This window comes from Cetorhinus maximus, chromosome 4, assembly GCF_964194155.1.
Source record: "Cetorhinus maximus chromosome 4, sCetMax3.hap1.1, whole genome shotgun sequence".
In the NCBI taxonomy this organism is placed as follows: domain Eukaryota; kingdom Metazoa; phylum Chordata; class Chondrichthyes; order Lamniformes; family Cetorhinidae; genus Cetorhinus; species Cetorhinus maximus.
In genome coordinates this window covers 126,066,429-126,087,616 of record NC_135882.1, presented here as the reverse complement: position 1 = coordinate 126,087,616, position 21,188 = coordinate 126,066,429, and the positions used below count along the sequence as shown (strand labels likewise).

The 21,188-nt window shown below is 44.5% G+C and overlaps 2 protein-coding genes across 2 annotated transcripts in view; one reads left to right on the top strand and one right to left on the bottom strand.

The window, feature by feature from the left end:
- LOC144679867 (RNA-binding protein 12-like) overlaps positions 1–21,188 on the top strand; it is a 215,431-nt gene that overhangs the window by 40,894 nt on the left and 153,349 nt on the right. The gene's annotated exons all lie outside the window — the stretch shown is intronic.
- The window catches only part of cibar1 (CBY1 interacting BAR domain containing 1), a 78,931-nt gene that overhangs the window by 6,516 nt on the left and 51,227 nt on the right, over positions 1–21,188 (bottom strand). The window lies entirely within an intron of this gene.

Sequence of the window (21,188 nt, the reverse complement as noted above, 5' to 3'; positions counted from 1 at the left end):
ATGCTAAGGAGCTCTGTATTCTCAAATCAAAAAGATAATTGTAACTGATGGCTTGTTTGGTTGAACATCCTGAACATCTATTTCACAGGCGGTTGACAGAGAATTATGGCTCTCAGTGCGAGAGTCTTATAACAAAATTCTTAATTCTAACAAGGTGTAACTGCTTTAGGTTGCTTTCAAAACAATTTTGTTGTAGTCGAGGATGGTCTGCTGCTCTGCCTTTGTAGCTGGAGGACAAGGATGAGCAGCAAATGACACGAGAGCAGGAGGAGCTCACTGTGCAAGTGGCCATACCCAATGTGAGTGTGTCCCAAGGCACTTTCACATCCACAAAGGTGACTAACCCTGACCAACCCTGCTGTAGCCACAATTGACGTCTCAAAGCATAGCCCTTAACTTTTAAGCAACAAGCACCTTCCAGGCTGTAGCAGATTTGGTGTGCAACACTGTACCTGGGTGGTCACCAAGGCTCACGACACCAGGAGGAACACGTACATCCCAACGGATACAGTGGAGCGTGAGGAGAGAGCACAAGGCATCACCCACATCGGAGGTTTCCCAGGTTTCATAGATTGCACCTACATTTCCTTGTCTGCACTCCATGACTAATGTAGCATCTTTCAGAACAGAAAGGAATTCCACTTCCTCAATATCTAGCTGCTTGTGACCACAGGCAAAGCAATAATCATTCTGTGCCAGTTCTCTGCCACCTTTATTTCAAGCAAGTCATCAAAGACTGGCTACTGAACAACAAAGGCTACCAGCTGTTAACACCACTTGGGCAGCAAGAAGTACAGAAGCAACATTAAGCTGTCAGGGCACAGAGCAAACAGCTCATCTCTTCCAATCCTGATACACCAACGGTGCCACAATCCTTATCACCAGTATCCTTGCTACCACCACATGACGGTCTTCCTTCATTTTCATCTCAATGTGTTGCTCTCATTTATTTTTAGTTTTCATGTCACTGGTCTTCCTGTACTGTGCAAACAGTGTTAATTTAACAAGTCTGCCATTTCCTTATTATTCATTAAAGTGTCACCTTTATCTGTCTTTAACAGGCTCACATTCTCCTTCTCAAGTAATTTATAAAACATTGATTATTAGCTTTCATATCCCTTGCAAGTTTTCATACAACCTTTCTGTACCTCATTACTTATGTATGTTGTTGCTTTTCATAACATTCCTCGCTGGATTTCCATTTTTCTTTGTATTTGTGTAAGTTTTTATTTTCACTTGATACTGTCTAATTTGTTGATCCTAGTGGTTTAACTACACAAGTAGAGCTTTTGGCTTTTATGGGCATGTACTGGTTTTATATTGTATCAAATAACTGGGCACAAAGAATGATATTTTCGCTGGAAAGGTAAATCTAACGTACAACCAACATTTTACTTCAAGGCACATTTCCGAGACGGGGAGAATCTCTTCCAGCAAAGAGGATTTCAAGGTTTGGTTGCTGAGATGCTGACAGTAGCCCTCGGGCAGGAACTGGATAAGGTGTGTGGTGGAAGCATCAGGAGGGAGGGTGGGATCAGGGGGTTCAGGGGGAAATGATCAGGAGGGAGAGTCCAAATGGAAGGAGGTAGAACGGATCATACGGATATACAGCACAGACAGGCCATTCAGCCCAACAAGTCCATGCCAGCATTTATGCTCTACTCGAGCCTTCCTCTCCTTCTAGCCTTCCTCACCTGACTAATTTAGCATAACCCTCCAATCTCTTCTCCCTCATGTGCTGCTCTGGCCTCCACTTGCATCCATACTATTTGTCTCAATTACTTCCTGTGGCAATGAGTTCCATATTCTCCCCACTCTCTGGGCAGAGAAGTTTCTTCTGAATTCTCTATTTAATTTCTTGGTGACTATCTTTATTGACGACCATTAATTTTGCTCTTTCCCACAAGTGGAAACACCCTGTGTTTATCAAAACCTTTCATAATTTTAAAGATCTCTGCAAAAGAGATTTACGAGGATGTTGCCAGTACTAGAAAATTGCAGCTATGAGGAAAGATTGCAATGGCTGAGGTTGTTCTCCTTGGAATAGAGGAAGCTGAGGGGAGATTTTATTGAGATGTACAAAATTGTGAGGGGCCTCGATAGAATGGATGGGAGGGACCCATTTACTTTAGCAGAGAGGTTAGTGACTAGGGGGGATAGATTTAAAATAACTGGTAGAAAGATTAGAGGGGAGGGGAGTGGTCTGAAACTCAAAGGGTAGTAGAAGCAGAAATCCTCAACTCATTTAAAAGGTGTCTGGATATGCACCTCAAGTGCTGCAATCTGCAGCACTAAGGGCCAAATGTTGTTAAGTGGGATTAGGCTGGGTGGCTCATTTTCCAGCTGTCAGAGACACGCTGGGGCAAGTGGCCTCTTTGTGTGCTGTAAACTTTCTTTGAATCTATTAGGTCACCTGCTTAGATAAAGAGCAATGGGAAGGGAAGGGGCAATGGAGGGCAGACAGTGGTCTTTGGCACTGCAGTAGACCTAGGAGGACTTGGTGGCAATCTTTACATAGGCCGCATGTAGACTATGCCTTTCTCAATGTAGCTTGTCTGATTTTACAAAGGGGTCTCAAAAGTGTACTGAGCCCCCTATTTGCATTTTCAAGGGGTCTGTCACCTGCATCTGGCGTGGGTTCTGGATGTCTTTATTTTTGCCTTTATCAATATGGCTAGTAGTGTATTTCAGGCACTTACTAAGCATGTGCATGCCACCTGCCACATTGGATGCATAACTAACTGTTTTCACCTGAAAAATGGGTACAAAACCATCAAATTTCAAGAGTATTGTTGCAGAAAACTGTCCCAAATACATTATAGAAAGTTGTTGCCTTTATAAGGTATTCTGTCTTCCAGTCTATGTGCAGGTTAAAACCTCCCAGAAGAACATTGTTTCCGTTACGTTTCCCCAGTCTCCTTATTTATACATTCCCCTCTACATCAGTATGGTCAGGAAGTTTGCAAACAATTTCCACCAGTATCTTGTATTCTTCACTGTTTCTTAGTTTTGCCCATACTATCTCACTGCCTGTTTATCCTTCCTTTCTTTTCAGTACTGTAATTGTCTTTTATCAATATTGCTATTAATATTGCTCTAACAGCCAAATATTTGTAATGGCTACTACACCATATCCTTTGAGCTGAATTTATGATTCTAAATCACTTGTTTCATTTACTTTGCAATGTGCATTTGTGGATGTAACTCCTCAACAGAGTGAGTGTATTTATTAGTTGAGGGAATCTTAAAATCTCTTTCTAAAAATCTAATATTGTATAGATTTAATGTTTAACCACAAGTGCTGTTTAAATTCTAAGTCTCATCCAAGGGCCTAAACAGGGAGATAGAAGCTATCAATTAGCAGCAGCTAAAAATAGTTAAGGGAACTAGCTCAGACTGGTTTGTTCTGTACCTAGGCTCAATCCCCTTGTTTCAGAATATATAATGTCAGACATTCTTAGTGCGACCAGCACTGAGTGTGATTTTAATGGGGTGAGAGAGTCCGGTGAGCTGAGGGAGTCCTGAGAGGAGAGGAGGGAGATACCCCTTTTTATTTTTCTATTTTTTTCACCCTGCAGGAATTAGTTCCTGTTTTACCACACGGAAGAAGCTAGCTCTTTGGTGAGTATCTGGTAAGTGGATAAGTCTATTCTACTCCTAAGGTTCAAAATAGTACAGGAATTTGTGGTAAGATTTGTAAAATACATGAAAGAAAATAAATAATTGAATAAAATAATTAATTAAGGCACAAAGATGGCAGGATACGTGATGTGCCATGGCTGCAGCATGTGGGACCCAGTGTGATCCAGGACAAATATGTCTGCAGTAAGTGTCTGTGTCCTGGGGAGCTTTGGCTCAGAGTCAATGATCTGCGGACACTGTGTCACATCAGGGAGGGGGAGAGTTACCTGGATGCTTTGTACCAGGAGGCAGTCACACCCCTTAGGATAGGGTCTTCTGATTTGGAAGCTCACCAGGGAAAGGAAGCTGTGACTGTGAGTGAGGCAGGTAAGGGGACCCAGAGGCCAGGAGAGCAAGAGTGTCAGCCTCTGCAATTGTCCAACATGTCTGAGTTTTTTCAGCTTGTTTGGATGGGAATGGGAGCTGCAGGGTGAGTGAGCTGACTGACCATGGCACTGTGGTACGAGAAGTGATTCAAGTAGGAGGAGCAAACAGTAATGTAGTGGTAGTAGGGGGCAGTATAGTGAGGGGGATTAACACTGTTCTCTGTGGCAAAGTGAGAGTCCATACAGCTGTGTTGCCTGCCCAGTGCCAGGTTTTGGGACATATGTTCAGGGCTGGAGAGGAACATATAGTGGAAGGGGGAGGATCCAGTTGTCATGGTTCATGTAGGTACCAACAACATAGGCAGGACAGGAAGGAGGTTCTGCATAGTCTGTATGAGGAGCTAGGCACCAAATTAAGAAGCAGAACCTCAAAGGTAAGAGTCTCTGGATTACTACCTGAGTCACATACAAATTGGCATAGGGCAAATAAGATTAGAGAAATAAATGCATGGCTCAAAGACTGATGTGGGAGAAGTGGATTCTGGTTTGTGAGGCACTGGCACCAATACTGGGGAAAGTTGGGGTTGTATCATTGGGACGGTTTACACCTGAACCCTGTTGAGACTGATGTTCGAGCGAGCCACATAACTAGGGAAGTGGAGAGGGCTTTAAACTACACAGTGGGGGCAAAGTATCAAATCTGGGAAGATGTGAAAAACAGAAGATTAGAGCCAAGGCAAGAGAGAAAGGTACTAATATGGGAAATGATAAACAGAACGTGACAGGAAGGGTCAGAGAGTACAAATCTAAGGGCAGAACTTTTCACTCGGCGTGCGAGAATGCACTTGACCTGCTCGAGTGTGAAATAGCAAGCGTCCCGACGTCATCGCACACTCCTGCAATATTTCGGTCGACATGTGCGCGCTAAACTCGGAAGTGTGCCCACCGACAATTAAGAGGGCAATTAAACCCATTTAACGGCACTATTAACAAAGATTTTTCGTTGCCCATCCAATATTACAGTTGGCAAGCCGGCAAATTGCCCAGATGGCCTTTGCATTTTTCAGAAAACCTCATCCAAGGGCGGGTTGAAGTTTTCGTTACTAAGTTAAATAAAATGTATGCACAGAATTTTCACCTTTCATTTGTTCAGGTGACTGATTCAGATATGTGGGCATTTCTTTCCGGACTTAAATTTTTTTTATTGCATTTAAATTCTTCAGCTCCCTGAGGCTCTCTGCTGTCAGGGAGCTTTCATCCCTCTCCCCCACGCCTGCGATGACTTCAGCGCTCACCCTCCTCCTGCCTCTCACTCCAGCAGCACTGAGCTTCTCAGCCCGCACTTCACGCTGGCTGGCCATTAATTGGCCAGCCAGAGTGAAATTGCGGTAGGGGCCTATCGCGGTCAGGGGTCTGTTCCTCGGCCGCTCCCGCACCCGCTGATTGCGGGCATCCGCCAAACTAAAAATCCTGCCTTGAGAGTAAATCAGAAGATAAGGCCAGACATTACAAAAATAATAAAAGGACAAAATTAAAGGCTCTGTATCTAAATGCATGTAGCATTCGAAACAAAACAGATGAACTGATAGTGCAAATAGAAATAAGTACGTTCTGATAACCATTACAGAGACATGGCTACAGGATGACATAGATTTGGATCTGAATGTTGAAGGGTGTGTGACATTTAGGAAGGACAGGAAGCTAGAAAAAGGTGGAAGGTTGGCTCTGTTAGTTAATGATGGTGTTAGCGCATTAGAGAGGGATGACCTAAGTTCTGGAAACCAGAATGTAGAAGCACTTTGGGTTGAGACGAGAAACAATAAAGGCAAAAATTCACTTGTGGGAGTGGTGTACAGGACTCCTAATTGTAACTACATGGTAGGACAGTGTATAAAGGAAGAGATAATAGGAGCTTGTCAGAAAGATACAGCAATAATCATGGGGGATTTTAATCTACAGATAGCCTGAAAAAATCAGGCAAATCTAACCTAGATGAGGAGTTCATAAGAATGTTTTCAGGATAGTTTCCTGGAACAGTACATTCTGGAGCCAACCAGAGAGCAGGCTATACTAGACCTGGGAGATGGGATTTATCGGTAACCTCATAGTGAAGGTACCCCTAGGTAGCAGCGATCATAATATGATTGAATTTTACATTCAGTTTGAGAGGGAGAGAGGAGTGGGTCCAGGACTAGAATTTCAAACGTAAATAAGGGCAGTAATGAGGTCATGCAAGCAGAGTCAGCTAGAGTGAACTGGCAAATGAGGTTGAGGGATAGTGATGCAGTGACAGATTTTTAAAGGGATATTTCAGAATACATTCCAATGAGAAAAAAAATTTCCAAGGGGGGAACCCAACGTCCGTGGTTGACTAAAAAAGTTAAAGACAGTATCAAACTTAAAGAAAAAGCATATAATTGCGCAAAGATGGGTGGTAGGTCAGAAGACTGGCCAGACTATAAAGAACAGCAAAGAATGACAAAAAGATTAATAAGGAGGGGAAAATGAGAGTATCTAGCTGGAAATATAAAGAGGGATAGTAAGAGTTTCTATAAATATTTAAATAAGAAAAGTTAACAAAGTGAGCATTGGTCCTACAGAAAGTGAGCCTGGGGAATTAATAATGGCAAGGCGATAGCAGATGAATTGAACAGGTATTATGCATCAGTTTTTACTATAGATGATACAAGTAACATCCCAGAAGTAGCTGTAAATCAGGAAATGAAGGGAGGAACTCAGGAAAATTACAATCACCAGAGAAGTGGTACTGAGAAAATGGTTGGAACTGCAGGCTGACAAACCCTGGGTCCTGATGGACTTCATCCTAGGGTTTTGAAAGAAGTGGCTAGTGAGATGATAGGTTGGTTTGAATTGTGGTTGACTCTTAAAATGCCCTCTGAGCAAGGGCAATTAGGGATGGGAAATAAATGCTGGCCTAACCTGCGTTGCACACACATCCTATGAATGAATAAAAGAATAAATTTTCCAAAATTCCCTAGATTTGGGGAAAGTACCATTAGATTGGAAAATAGCAAATGTAACTCCTTTATTAAAAAAGGAAAGGAGACAGAAAGCAGGAAACTACAGGCCAGTTAGCTTAACATCTGTCATAGGCAAAATGTTTGAAGTTATTATTAAAGATGTTATAGCAGGGCACTTAGAAAAGTTTAAGACAATCAGGAAGAGTCAACATTGTTCTGTGAAAGGAAAACCATGTTTAACCAATTTATTGGAATTCTTTGAAGGAGTCACATGTGCTGTGGATAAAGGGGAACCAGTGGATGTACTGTACTTAGATTTCGAGAAGGCATTTGATAAGGTGCAGAAAATAAAACTGTATGGTGTAGGTGGTAATATATTGGCATGGACAGAAGATTGGTTAGCTACGGGAAACAGAGGTAGGTATAAATGGGTCTTTTTCTGGTTGGCTGGATGTAACGAGTAGTGTGCCACAGGGATCAGTGCCGGGGCCTCAACATTTTATAATTTATATAAATGACTTGGATGAAGGGACAGGTGGTATGGTTGCTAAATTTGCTGACGATACAAAGATAGGTAAATTGTGAGGTGGATGTAAGGAGGCTACAAAGAGACACAGATAGTTAAGTGAGTGGGCAAAGACCCAGCAAATGGAATATAAAATATAATGTGGGCAAATGTGAAATTGTCCATTTTTCCAGGAGGAATAAAAAAGCAGCATACGATCATAATAGTGAGAAATTTCAGAGCTCTGAGGTTCAGAGGGATGTGGGTGTTCTAGTGCATGAATCGCAAAAGGCCAATATGCAGGTACAGCAAGTAATTAGGAAAGTTAATAGAAATGTTATTGTTTATTGCGAGGGCAATTGAAAACAAAATTAGGGAGGTTATACTTCAGTTGTGCAGAGCACTGGTGAGACCACATCTGGAGTACTGTGTATAGTACTAGTTTCCTTTGGTTTTAAGGAAAGATGTAAATGCGTTAGCAGTTCAGAGAAGCTTTACTAGGCTGATACCAGGACTTGGCGGGTTGTCTTATGAGGAAAGATTGCACAGGTTAGGCTTGTATCCACTTTAGAAGAGGAAGAGGTGACTTGATTGAAAGTTTTAAGATCCTGAGGGGTCTTAACAGAGTGGATGTGAAGAGGACATTTCCTCTTGCGGGAGAATCTGGAACTAGGGGTCACGGTTTAAAAATAAAGGGTCGCTCATTTAAGACAGAGATTAGGAGAAATTTTTTCTCAGAAGGTTGTGAGTCTTTGAAACTCTCTTCTTCAAAAGGCAGTGGAAGCAAGTTCTTTGAATATTTTTAAGGCCGAGCTAGATAGATTCTTGATTAACAAGGGGGTGAAAGGTTATCGGGGTAGGCGGAGGTTACAATCAGATCAGCCATGGCTTTACTGATTGGTGGAGTAGGCTTGAAAGGCCAAATGGCCTACTTCTGCTTTTAGTTCATATAACCGTCCTCATCCATTTGTCTGATGGTACATTTCTCTCACTTATTGATCTATCACACTTTTGGTTACTAATGTTCTGTACATCGCTGTACAGGGTAAGTCAATATGTTTTACCTTTTAATCATCCCTGCTTTATTTTTAACAGCTGTTTTATTATTACTGCCTATAATCTTTTCTGTTCCTGGAGATTTTATATCAACTTTATCTCTTTTTGTACTCTGACCTTTTCTCTTACCCCCTCTTTTTATCTTTGTTATTTTCACAGGTGCCCCCTATCCCCAACCATCTTATTAGTTTAAAGTTGTTTCTGCAGTCCTATTTATCTTCTCCGCTAGGTGGAGGAGACCACAATACACATCTGCAACACTGTGCAGGATGTTTACCAGTCTCTGCAGAACACAATGGAAAATAATGGTAGTCATGGCATGTTTGACGTTGAAAAGCATTAGGAGAGGATCTGAGTACATCTGTGTCTCACTAGCTACAGATACAACTGCTGTAATAGATTCTTTACAGTGCCATGGTCAGGGTTCACAATACTATTGGAACTATTTGGCCTCTTAGCCCAGATTATCCCATACCCAAATGCAGTGGCTGCAAGAACAGTAACAGATATCTCTGTCTCCCAGGATAGCAACTTTACTATACCTTCATTCCAACCCCATTGGATACTAGCACGAGAGAGATTTACACCATGGTTCAACAAATACAAAGAAGGTTCAGCTGGAGGCTGGTTTTAAAGTACAGTAATCTCATTGAGGCAGGTTTGCATATCTATTGATGGAACTCCTCTTCCTTCACCCCACTCCTCATCTTATCATCAGCTGGAGGACTAAGTTCTTCTACATTACATAAAAATAATTCTGGAAACCATGCTGTATTGCAAGGATCCTCCAGATTTCTGAAGCATCTCAAGCCAGGTTTGGGATGGTCTGTACCTGGACCATGCTGGGACCAGTGTACTGGCAAGCCATATAACCAGGGAGGTTGAGGGCTTCAAATTAAATAGTGGGGACAAGGGATCAAGTTTGGGAAGATATGATAAATTAAATAGAGAAGACAAAACAAGACAGTAAGATAGGAATAAGGGAAACGATTATCAGAGCGTGGGAGGAAGGTTCAGAGTGTACAAACCTAAGAGTGCACCAACAGATAAGGCTAGAGGTTAAAAAGTAGCAAAATGACAGAACTGAAGGCTCTGTATCCGAATGCCCGTAGCATTCATAACAAAACAGATGAATTGATAACACAAATAGAAGTAAATATGTATGATCTGATAGCCATTGCAGAGACATGGCTGCAGGATGACCAAAACTGGGACCTGAATATTCAAGGGTGGAAAGACAGGAAGCTAGGAAAAGGTAGCTCTGTTAATTAAGGATGACGTTGATACAATAGAGAGAGATGACCTTTGTACTTGAAATCAAGACGTACGCTTAATTTGGATACAGATGAAAAATAGTAAAGGTAAGAAGTCACCTGGGGGGAGTGGTTTATAAGCCTCCTAACAGTAGCCACACTGTTACGGGATATGCAGTAAGAAATAATGGGGGCTTGTGAGAAAAGTACGGCGATAACCATGGGTGATTTTAATCTACATATAGATTGGAAGAAACAGATTGGCAAAGGTAGCCTGGATGATGAGTTCATAGAGTGTTTTTAGGACAGTTTCTTAGAACAGCGCGTTCTAGCACCAACCAGGGAGCAGGGCGAGATCTGGTACTAGATATGGTAATGCGCAGTGGGAGAGGATTAATTAATAACCTCATAGCGAAGGTGCCCCCTAGGTAGCAGAGACCATAATATAATTGAATTTCACTTTCAGTTTGAGGGAGAGAGGGGTGATATCAGAGTCGTGTTTTAAACTTCAATAAGGGCAATTATGAGGACATGAAGACAGAACTGGGAGATTAGGTTAAGGCATAGGTCAGTAGAGATGCAATGGCAGACATTTAAGAACAAATCGCAGAATACTCAGAAAAGACACATTCCAGCGAGAAAGACTCTTAAGGGAAGGAGGCACCATCCTTGGCTAACTAAGCAAGTTGAAGATACTACCAAATTGAAAGAAAAAATATATTATTCTGCAAAGATGAGTGGCAGGTCAGATGAATCGACAGAATATAAAGAACAACAAAGAATGACCACCAGATTTTGAGGGGGATAAATTAGAATACAAGAGAAAGATAGCCAGAAATATAAAAACAGATACTAAGGGCGAAATTTCCCCAAGTTTGCACTAAGCGCGGTAGTGGGCGGGAAAACAACATTTTTCCCAACGGCCGCGATGGCGGGTTTTCACGGCGTATTGTCCAAAACCCGCCTCATTATTTATGCACTCCCAGGAAACACGCCCTTTCCATGGCGGGCGGGCTCTCATTCGCCCTCCCACTATCACCCCACCGCTGCATTACGCCAGGCGCCATGTTTAAAATCCAACCGCAAGCGCACATCTCAGTGCTTCCAGCTCACCACTGCTGCACGGAAGACATGGCCCTGAAACTGAAGACGACTGCAGCCCTCAGGTTCAGCGACGTATCTCACAAGCGACTTTTGGATGCTGTGGAGGCCCACGGGATGTCCTCTATCCCCAATCTGGCCGCAGAATGATCAGCAACAGCACTAACCTGGCTTGGGAGGCATTGGCAGTAGTGGGCAGTGCCAACACCCTGCAAAAGGGATAGCCACCCAGTGCCGCAAGAGGATGAATGATCTCCTCTGTTCCACCAAGGTAAGTCACTCATCTCATCACTCAACTCTCACTCTCAAACCCATCACACATCCACAAGGCCCGCACTCACTGCCAGTTCAAGGGACATCACGATTCACTCTCTCTCACTCACCATCATTATCCTCATCCCATCCATGGGACCACTCAACACCCACACAGGCCAGGCATACTCATCCATCAAGCCTGGCAGGCGTCCTGCTTACACTTTCTCCATCTCTACCCATGCAGGACAAGCTGGCACACAAGAGAGAGAGGTCGTAGACTGGTGGCGGAATGCCTAAAATCAAGGTCCTCACAGACTTTAAAACAGAGCCATCCAGCTGGTTGGCGAGGATCTGGACTGGTCCTGTGCTGATGGAGGTCAGGGCTGATCTACCAAATGAGGATCCAGCAATGGAACACCCATCAGACAACGTGAGTGATGTGTCCTCTTTCACAGGCCACTGCCATGCACTAATTATCCCTCCTTGCTTTTGCAAGCACATCAGCCAAACAGCCGACAGAGTCCATGACCCAGGGCCTCCAATCAAACCCCGACGAAACCTCTTAAAAGGAATCTGGAGGCATCCTCATTGAAGTCCTGTCAGTGCTCACCCACACACTCCACTAGCGCAGAGACACACACCTCGGTGGGACCTAACTTTAGAGTAGCCCCGGGATCACAATCTGGTGAGCACATTGTACTGTCTGATCCACTGCAGGCAGTGTCAGGGACATCTCAGGTGTCCGGCACTCGGAGGACTGCTAAGAGGCCAGAACATCGCTGAGTTGGGTTCAGATGACGAGTCTCTGGACTCAGTTATGTCACAGTTGCTGGAGCTGCAAAGGCAAGATCGGGATCATCAGGAAGGGATGTCCACTGCACTCCTCAGATTGCAAGGCACAATGGAGGAGTCTGCCCAACTTCAGTTTGAGGCGATAGCGCCGGCATGCCAACACAGCGAGGTCATCAACACTACGCAGGCTCGACTCCATCGTTAATGCCATAGTTAGCCTCCAACAGTGTGTACAGGACTGGGGTGCTGGGCAGCTCGGTCTCACTTCAGCTACCCCTGCTCCTCAAGGAGTCAGCCTGGGGCCCCCTGGGCACCCATAGGGAGAAGAATCAATAGGTGCACATTCCAGGCCCATACATCCAGGTGACTCAGAGACTGACGGCCCATCCGACTTCATTCTTCCTTTGACCTCAGCAGTTCCAGCTCCACAGGCCGAGGAGGGTGCCACTGCCACATAGCAGGAACCCGAAAGCAGGCCGGGGCCCTCCAAGTCTCGGCCCTCCAGAGGACATCCGCCAAAGTCATCACAGTCAGGGCGTCGCAGTCAGCAGGCTGCTTCCACCTCCACTGTGGATGTTGGGGAAGCACCAAGATGTAGTGGCAGGGATTGCACAGTAAAGGAGAATTAATTCTTTTGGAGTCTAAAGGAGAATTAGTTGCACAGCCTGGGCACGGGTGTTAATCACTTGTACATAGCGTTCACAATTGTTAACGAACTCCCAAGAATGTCTCCCTGCCTATGGCTCCTTGTTCTGATGAGCAGCGTTTTTGTCACTCAGATGTGAAACCTTTCTGCACAAGATAAAGGCAGGTGTCTCAGTCCAGGGCCTCTTCCCTGTGCAGCCTTTGGACCAAAGTGATGGTCCAGTCTCTCACTCCTTAGAAACATTACTGATACCTGCACCTCGATGCTGCTTGTCATTGCTGCCAGAATATAGTGGGTAGGTGCCACAGAGTTATCTCATTCTCTTGGTGTGCACTCAGCACCTTTTATGAGGGGCTGGTCCCCATCTCTTCAGCATCTGTGACCAATGATGCTGTGTTCCAGCTGCTGAAAGGCTCTGGTGCTGAAGGCAGACAAAGCATCAGATGCTTCTAAAGTTCCATGGCTGCGTCTCTATGATATGACCCTGATCACGGAGCGCAAGCAAGGTGCCCTCAGACAGGCAGGAGTCAGACATTCTCAGAGGCTGTGTGAAGATTTATGGAGTGTCCTCAACGCATGTTGTCATCATCTTCCTGCAATTGAGCGACTATTAGGGCCTCCATGACAGGAGCATCATAGAGGGTATTCGCGCTGCCATAAGACAGACTGAAGTCAAACGTTCACAAATATGATGTGAGGTCACCTCACTGCATGTCGTCATATTCCTCCACAAATCTAGCAGCTATGAGTGCATCCCAAGCATGACTGCCTCATCTAGCCAGTGCAAGGGCCTCATCCCCGTCATCGTCGCCTCTGAGGACCTCCTCAACCTTGTCCCCATTGGCGTCCTCATCGGAGAAGATATGCAGCCCCTCCATCTCTTCCTCAGCCAGCACGTCTCTCAGTTGGAGCGCCAGGTTGTAAAAGGCGCAGCAGACAATGATGATGCATGACCATCCTCTGTGGACTGTATTGCAGGGCTCCACCATACCTGGCCAAGCACTGGAACCGCATCTTCAGCATCCCGATGATCTGCTCCACCTAGTTGCGAGTGCAACATGAGCCTCATTATACCGTTGCTCTGCTGCAGTCTGAGGCTACCGCATGGGTGTCATCAGCCAAGGCCTCTGCGGGTAGCCATTGACCTTGAGGAGCCATCCCTGCAGCCTCTGTGGACCCTGGAAACCTCCAGGGATCCACGAATGGCTGAGGATGTAGACTTTGTGCACAATCCCTGGAAACCATGCGCACAACTACAGGATGCGTTTCTGGTGGTTGCACATTCGTGAATGGAAGCCGTTGTGGTTGATGTAGTCCACCATGTGTTGCGACAGAGATCTGAGTGCCACATGAGTACAGTCAATCACACCCTGCACCTGTGGGAAACCCGAGATCTGGGCGAATCTAATTGCTCTTGCATCCTGGCCGTCCTGGTCCCAAGCAAAATGTACAAGTTGTGTGCCCTCGTGAAGATGGCATCCGGGACCCTCATGGATGCATTTGCGGGTGGAGGCTTGAGAGATACCACAGAAGTCACCTGTGGAGTCCTGAAAGAAGCCACTGGCATAGAAATTGACTTTCACGGCCACTTGCAGTGGATGCCCCTCCATGTCCTTTCTTGACTAACAAGGTAGTCAAAGGTTTTCAGCAGTAGGTGAATGAGGCCACAATCAGATCAGCCATAATCTTGTTGAATGGTGAAGCAGGCCAATTCTCCCAATTCGTATGTTGGTCTTTCAATACTCTGACTGCTTGCTCTGTAACAATTCAGATGTATTGGGGTTACATTCTAGCTGTTGATTTCTGCGGAGGTTAGATGTTTTTTTTAATATTCATTCATGGGATGTGGGCATCGTTGGCTAACTGCCCTCAACCTGAGCGGCTTGCTAGGCCATTTCAGTCGGCATTTAAGAGTCAACCACATTGCTGTGGATCTGGAGTCACATGTAGGTCAGACCAGGTAAGGACAGCCTTCCCTAAAGGACATTAGTGATCATCACTGAACTTATAATGCCAAATTTTTTATTGAATTCAAATTCCACCATCTGCCGTGGCGGGATTCGAACCCAGGTCCCTGGAACATTACCCTGGGTCTCTGGATTACCAGTCAAGTGACTCCGCCTGCCCTAGGAAAGGGTTAATCAGGTGGTCATTCATTTCTCTGAATATTAATATCTTTAGATTAACTCTGTCCAATACCTTTTCAATTGTAGCTACTCTCATTAGCAGTTTAATTATCCCTTTGGTATAAACCGATCTAGTAAAGAACTTCTAACAAGACTGAGCGTTTATAGGCCTGACCGGATGTGTAGACAATTTGGCATGTCGTAGACTATAAAGGCGCGAATTTGGTTTCAACAGGGGCACCTAGGACCCCTTTGCTTGAGTGTAGCACGCTTTCTTGAATAGGGAGCTCACGTGTGCCAGAGGGCTATTCTGACATCGCACAGTCCTACCAGCTGACACCATACTTCCTAATTTGGACCATTTGCGTGCCAATCAACAAAGATCAAGTTCTGAACTGCAGGATGGGCCCTGCACCACTACAATTTGAAGATCCAAGCACCCAGCTTGCAGATAAGTTGATTTTTGAAAAACCTTTGCTATTGCAAAGTGTCTAGAAGTCGTCTGGAGTGTTGTTGAATGTATGGTGAGTTCCTGGATTTGCAGTGCGATGCTGCATCCTCCCAGGGAGGGCAGGCAATTTGGTGACCTATCGACACATAGGCTGCAACTGTTATGGGGACAACAGTGGCAGTGCCTCTGGGTATGGAGCATGACAGGGAAATGGAGTAAAGACTATGGAGAGAAGAAGCTCTGCGTGATGCCTCTGCCAAGTTACAGCCAGACTCCCCCATGTTCCTTGAGAGTGACAAGCAGCTGTCTGGCAGGACAGTCATCCATCATCTTGATGTCATCAGCATTCTCCTGTATGCCACCCCCATTGAGGTCCTCAACCGAGTCCTCTGAAGTGGCACTCACCTGCAACCTTGCCTGTGGTGACCTGGAAAACTAACTGTCCTTTCCCCCTGGTTTGCTGCAGCCCACCCATGGCTGGTGGCTCACCACCTGATCTCAGCTCTATAGTAGCACCCACGATATATACGGTGCCAGTATCTGAGCCGGTGGCTGCAAGTGTCAGATCAAGTGATCGGGTCTCTTCAACAGTGCTGTCCTGGTGCTCTCTTTCTTCCTCCTTAGACTGCTGCTGCTGAGCAGGCAGCATATATTGGGTGTATGAAAGCAGAAAATTAGAAAGGGCAGGTTGTTGTGAGGGAAGGGGGATGAAGTGGGAAGGAAGAGTTCCATGTTCAGAACATCAGCAGCATGCTCTTCATTCCAAACATCTCAGGATTAGGGCTAGCTGGAAGTTGGGATGGGGCATAAGGTAGAAATATAAGGTAATCCTCAATGTTCTTGGCAATGTAGGATGATATTGGTTCTTTGGCAGCCAGCCCCATGTTGTTGAGACCTATCTCCCTCATAGGTCTCAGGAAATTTAAGCCTCTTTACTCCCTGCCATCTGTTCTGCTTTGTGTCCTTCTATTGTGTGCTCACTTGTCCTGCAAGAGAAAGCAAAATAGCAGTGATTGTGTAGCACTGTTTGATTGATGTGCCTGCCATAGCTGAATAGCTATGGAGGTATGTGCAGGCTGTGAGATTTGGGTGTTAGGCTAGCAGCATAAGTAGGTATGTGAAGATGAGAGAGTGTTTGGATGTTCAGTGCGAGTTCTGAGAGCCAGGGAGTGCTGATGTGAGAGCGGTGGGGGTGTAGTACTTTGAGCAGCATGAAGGTTTAATGATGTCAAGGGTAACAGATGCCATGTGAAGATGCATTCATTGACCGTCACCACATGCATGAGATCATGGGACTTTTTGTGGCACTGCTGCCAGGTCCTCAATGCCTGACACCAAGGCTACCTGCTCATATTCCATTCTGAGAACAATTCCCCTCGTGAGCCCCAGCATTTCTCCTCCTGCCCACCTCTACCACTAATACCTTCAATTCCACATCTGTCACCCTGAAACACTCTCTCTGTCTTAGTTTCAATTCTCTGCAATTTAATTTACAGCAGTATTATTTAGTACAGCTTCCCATTAAGAAAAACTACTTTTAAAAGCAGAAGGCTGGCTGCACCACATGCTTTTAGTACAACACTGTTCGATACCCAGCAGTCACAGAGGGGCCCAGTGGGACAGCTCTAGCCTACAATCACAGTAATGAGGTGGCAGCACCAAATTTACATGTTATCCGCCTCTAACAGAACTCGAGGAAACAGGGCAAGCCAATTTTTAGCCCTACGCTTTTCAACTTCACACTGACGCAGTAAAAGTGCGATTTTTACAATGGTTAGAAGTCTGCAAAGTTGACGATGGCAGGATTGGAAAGGATTGTATTTTTCAGACATAAATGATTTTGAAGGTAACCCTCAAAGACCTCAGGCAGAATCTTCCCCATTTAGTTGTTGCTGGAACAAGGGGACCATTTCTGGGTGGGGAACATGACCACCTAAATTGTGCACATTGCCATTGCTCTTTCCCAGAACAAACTATCATCCCACCTCTGGGTTTCCCAACTAATCAGGGAGGGTGGGCAGAATGACACATCTAAGTAAGCAATGAAGGATCTCTATTTAGAAGGACTCTGGCATAACTCACAATGGCAAGTGACTACAAGAAATAATCCAGTGTGAGAGAGGAAATACTTGCAGCATGAATGGAAGACATGGAAAGGCTGCCCCTAGGTTCATGGACTCTCAGAATCACTGAATTTTTACAGCATAGAAGGCGGCCACTCAGCCCATCGCATCTGCGCCTACTCTCCATAGGTGCCATTTCCCTACCTTCTCCCTGTAGCCCTGCACATTCTTCTATTTCAGAAAATAATCCAATTCCCTCTTGAATGCCTTGATTGAACCTGCCTCCACCACACACTGACAGTGCATTCCAGATTCTAACCACACTCTGCATGAAAGTTTCTCATGTTGCCATTGTTTCTTTAGCCAATTACCTTAAATTTGTGCCCTCTTGTTCTCAATTTTTCCACCAATGGGAATAGTTTTCTCTTTCTATTATGTCCAGACCCTCCTCATGATTTTGAATACCTCTATCAAATCTTCTCTCAACTTTCTCTTCTCCAAGGAAAATAGTCCCAATTTCTCCAATCTATGTAACTCCCTAGAGGTGACGATACAGTGAGGGCATGGAGAAAAGTCTTCTTCCCTGACCATGGCAGGAGGCGGCCAGCCAACCTCACCAAGCAGGCATGGCTTCAAGCTGCAGAGACTGTCAGTATTCAAAGTATTGTCTCCAGGACCTAGGTCCAGTGCTGCAAAAGGTTTAATGACCTGATTATGTCCAGCAAGGTTGGTGTCCCACAACTCTAAGCCAGTAGCCATCATTCTCTTACCTCCCTAGCATTCTCCTGCACAGCACTCCTCTGACCAACACACCTTGCTGTCTCACTTCTGTTGAAGAGTCATACGGACTCGAAATGTTAACTGTATTCCTCTCCACAGATGCTGTCAGACCTGCTGAGTTTTTCCAGGTACTTTTATTTTTGTTTTTGCTGTCTCACTTATTCTTTTCTCTCCAAGCTCCTTCTCTAATCTTCATCCCAACAGAAAACGAGCATTCAATCAAGACCTATCGCCCTCTTGCTCCTATTCCTCGGTTTCAAAGAGAGCCTTTGTCTTGTGTTCCATGACATCTTTGTCATTTAAACTCCCCTGACCTTCTATTTTGCTCCATCTGTCCCTCCCCATTTTTCAACAGAATAAACCCATCACATTTCTACTGCTCTCCAGTTCTGAAGAAGAGTCACATTAGACTTGAAACGATAACTCGGTTTCTCTCTACACAGATGCTGCCAGGGCCGCTGAGTTTTTCCAGCATTTTCTGTTTTGGTCAGATTTCCAGCAGCCTCAGTATTTTGCTTTTATTCTCTTTTAATTTGTCTCACCTCATGGGTACACATATGGGCCTTAGTTACGCTTGTCTTTTTGAGGGGTATATGGAACATTCCTTATTCCAGTCCTACTTAGGCCCCCTCCCACAACTCTTTGTCTAGTACATCAATGACTGCTGCTTTGTGCTCTCGGCCGGAACTGGAAAAAAAAATCACCAATTTTGCTTCCAATTTCCACCCCTCTCTCTCCCTTCACATAGTCCATCTCCAACACTTCCCTTCTTGACTTCCCTGTCTCTGTTTCTGTGGATAGAGTGTCTACCAATATTCATTACAAGCTTGACCCCCACCATCTACCTCGACTACACCTCCGCATATCCTGCTTCCTGTAAGGGCTCCATCCCATTCTCCCAGTTCCTCCGTCTCTGTTGCATCTGTTCTGATGATGCTACCTTCCACAACGACAACTACAACATCTTCCTTTTTCCTCAGCTGACGAATTCCCCCCCACTATGGTTGACAGGGCCCTCAACCATATCCAACCCATTTGTCGCACTTCGACCCTCCCTTTTCCCTCCTTCCCAGAACCATGATCACTTTCCACTCCGCCAGCCTCCGTATTCAAAGGATTATTCTCCGCTAATTCCAGCACGATGCCACAAAATAAATCTTTCCCTCCCCTGCTCTGTCATCATTCCGAAAGGACCGTTTTTTCCTGCGGCACCCTGGTCCACTCCTCTATCACCCCCGACACCTCATCCCCATCCCACGCCACCTTCCCATGCAACCACAGGAAGTGTAACCCTTTACTTCCTCCCTCATTAGTTTTTCCTTTCAGATAGTGCTGACCTTTATTCTACTATTAACACAGTCTGCTATTTTGCCTTCAGACGGCGCTGATCTCTATTCTACTATTTACGCCACTCTGGACTAATGCTTTGTTTCTTTAATACTATCATTACCACTCCCTTTGCCTTTTGTTATATGATAAAGATGCCATAGAATCTCCCCCACCCTCTAACCTATCCTTCATTATCTCTTCTGCTCCACCTCCCACCTCTTTTTCAACACCATAAAACCGATCACATTCCTACCTCTCTTCAGTTTCTAAGAAGTCATATTGGACTTGAAACATTAACTCTGCTTCTCTCTCTAGAGACACTGCCAGACCTGCAGAGTTTTTCCAGCACTTTGTTTTGTGAGAATGGATTTTTAAAAATACTTTTGGGGAATATGGTGTTATTCTGTGAAGAAGGTTGTGTGTGTGTGTAAATGACATAATTAAGCTGGGGAAGATTACTAGAAGAAAGGTTGTCTGGGAGGTTTAAGACATGAAGTTATTGCAGCATTAGGTTTAAGGTACAAATGAATAGGTTGGATCTAACATTTGCATGTTTAGATTAGTTGAGAGTTCGTTTGAATAGGGAAAGGGAAGTCAGAGGTAACAAGAAACATGTTTGTATCTTGCAGTAATTCTATAGGTAAATGGAAGGGATATACTACATTTTACTAACTTGAAAGCAGAGACAAAATAGAGACATGAAAGATTTTATATTTGGAAGGATTTGAGTTTCAAAGAAGTGCGAGAACAATGGAACCTAAGATGAAAGAGGGATAAAGGTATTTTAGAATTGCTGTGGAAAGCTTAAGGGAGTTGGTAGCTGTTGAGTTGGAGCTGTTAGCTATAGTTGTGGGCTATTGGCTGTCTGATGAAGATCTCCTAGAAACAGCTCTAGACTAGAAGAAGGTGTGGTTTGAATCAGCCATCTAGTCAAGCCAGGAAAGTCTTGGACTGCAAAAAACAGTCTTGTTCTAAAGTCTTGGATTTCCACAGCAAAGTGGGATAGAGTTTAAGAGGTCATGTGGTATGCCTCTATTAAAGCTACAGCACTTTGCACCGCACAATATTATTGGATCTTTATAATTAAACATCTGTAAGGGAGTGTTGCCTGGAAGGCGTTTACTTGAGAGTCTAACCAAATAGATTATCTTTTTGGGGAATGTTTTGTAAGACTAATTTTAATTGTGCAACTGTAATCTTGTGTGCTTAAGTTTTCTTTTATTTTTGTTAATAAAACTTCTACTTTTAATTTTAAAAATCCCAAAAGTGTTCCTAGATTTCTTGCTACTGAGATCAGTGCATTTTGTCCTCATTTTCAGAACACAAAAAAAAGGGTATAGCCCAAAAGTCAAGTTTCCCTCTGGGATTTGGTTTGCTCAGCAATTAACATCAGCTGTGCTCAAAACAGTTTTTAATTCGGGTCTCCAGCATCTGCAATATTTTGCTTTTATTTTAGAGAATTCCAAAGAGTAACAGCCCTCAGAGAAGAAATTCCTACTAATCTCCATCTTAAATGGGAGACCCTTTATTTTTAAACTGTGCCCGCTAGTTCTAGATTCCCCCGCACAAGGAAACATCCTCTCAGCATCTACCCTGTGAAGCCCCCTCAGAATCTTATATGTTTCAATAAGATCACCTCTCATTCTTCTAAACTCCAATGAGTATAGGCCCAATCTGCTCAACTTTTCCTCATAAGACAACCCCTTCATCCCAGGGATCAGCCTAGTGAACTTTCTCCGAACTGCTTCCAATGCAAGTACATCCCTTCTTAAGCAAGGAGACCAAAATATACACAATACTCCAGGTGCGGTCTCATCAATGTCCTGTATGGTTGTACAAGACT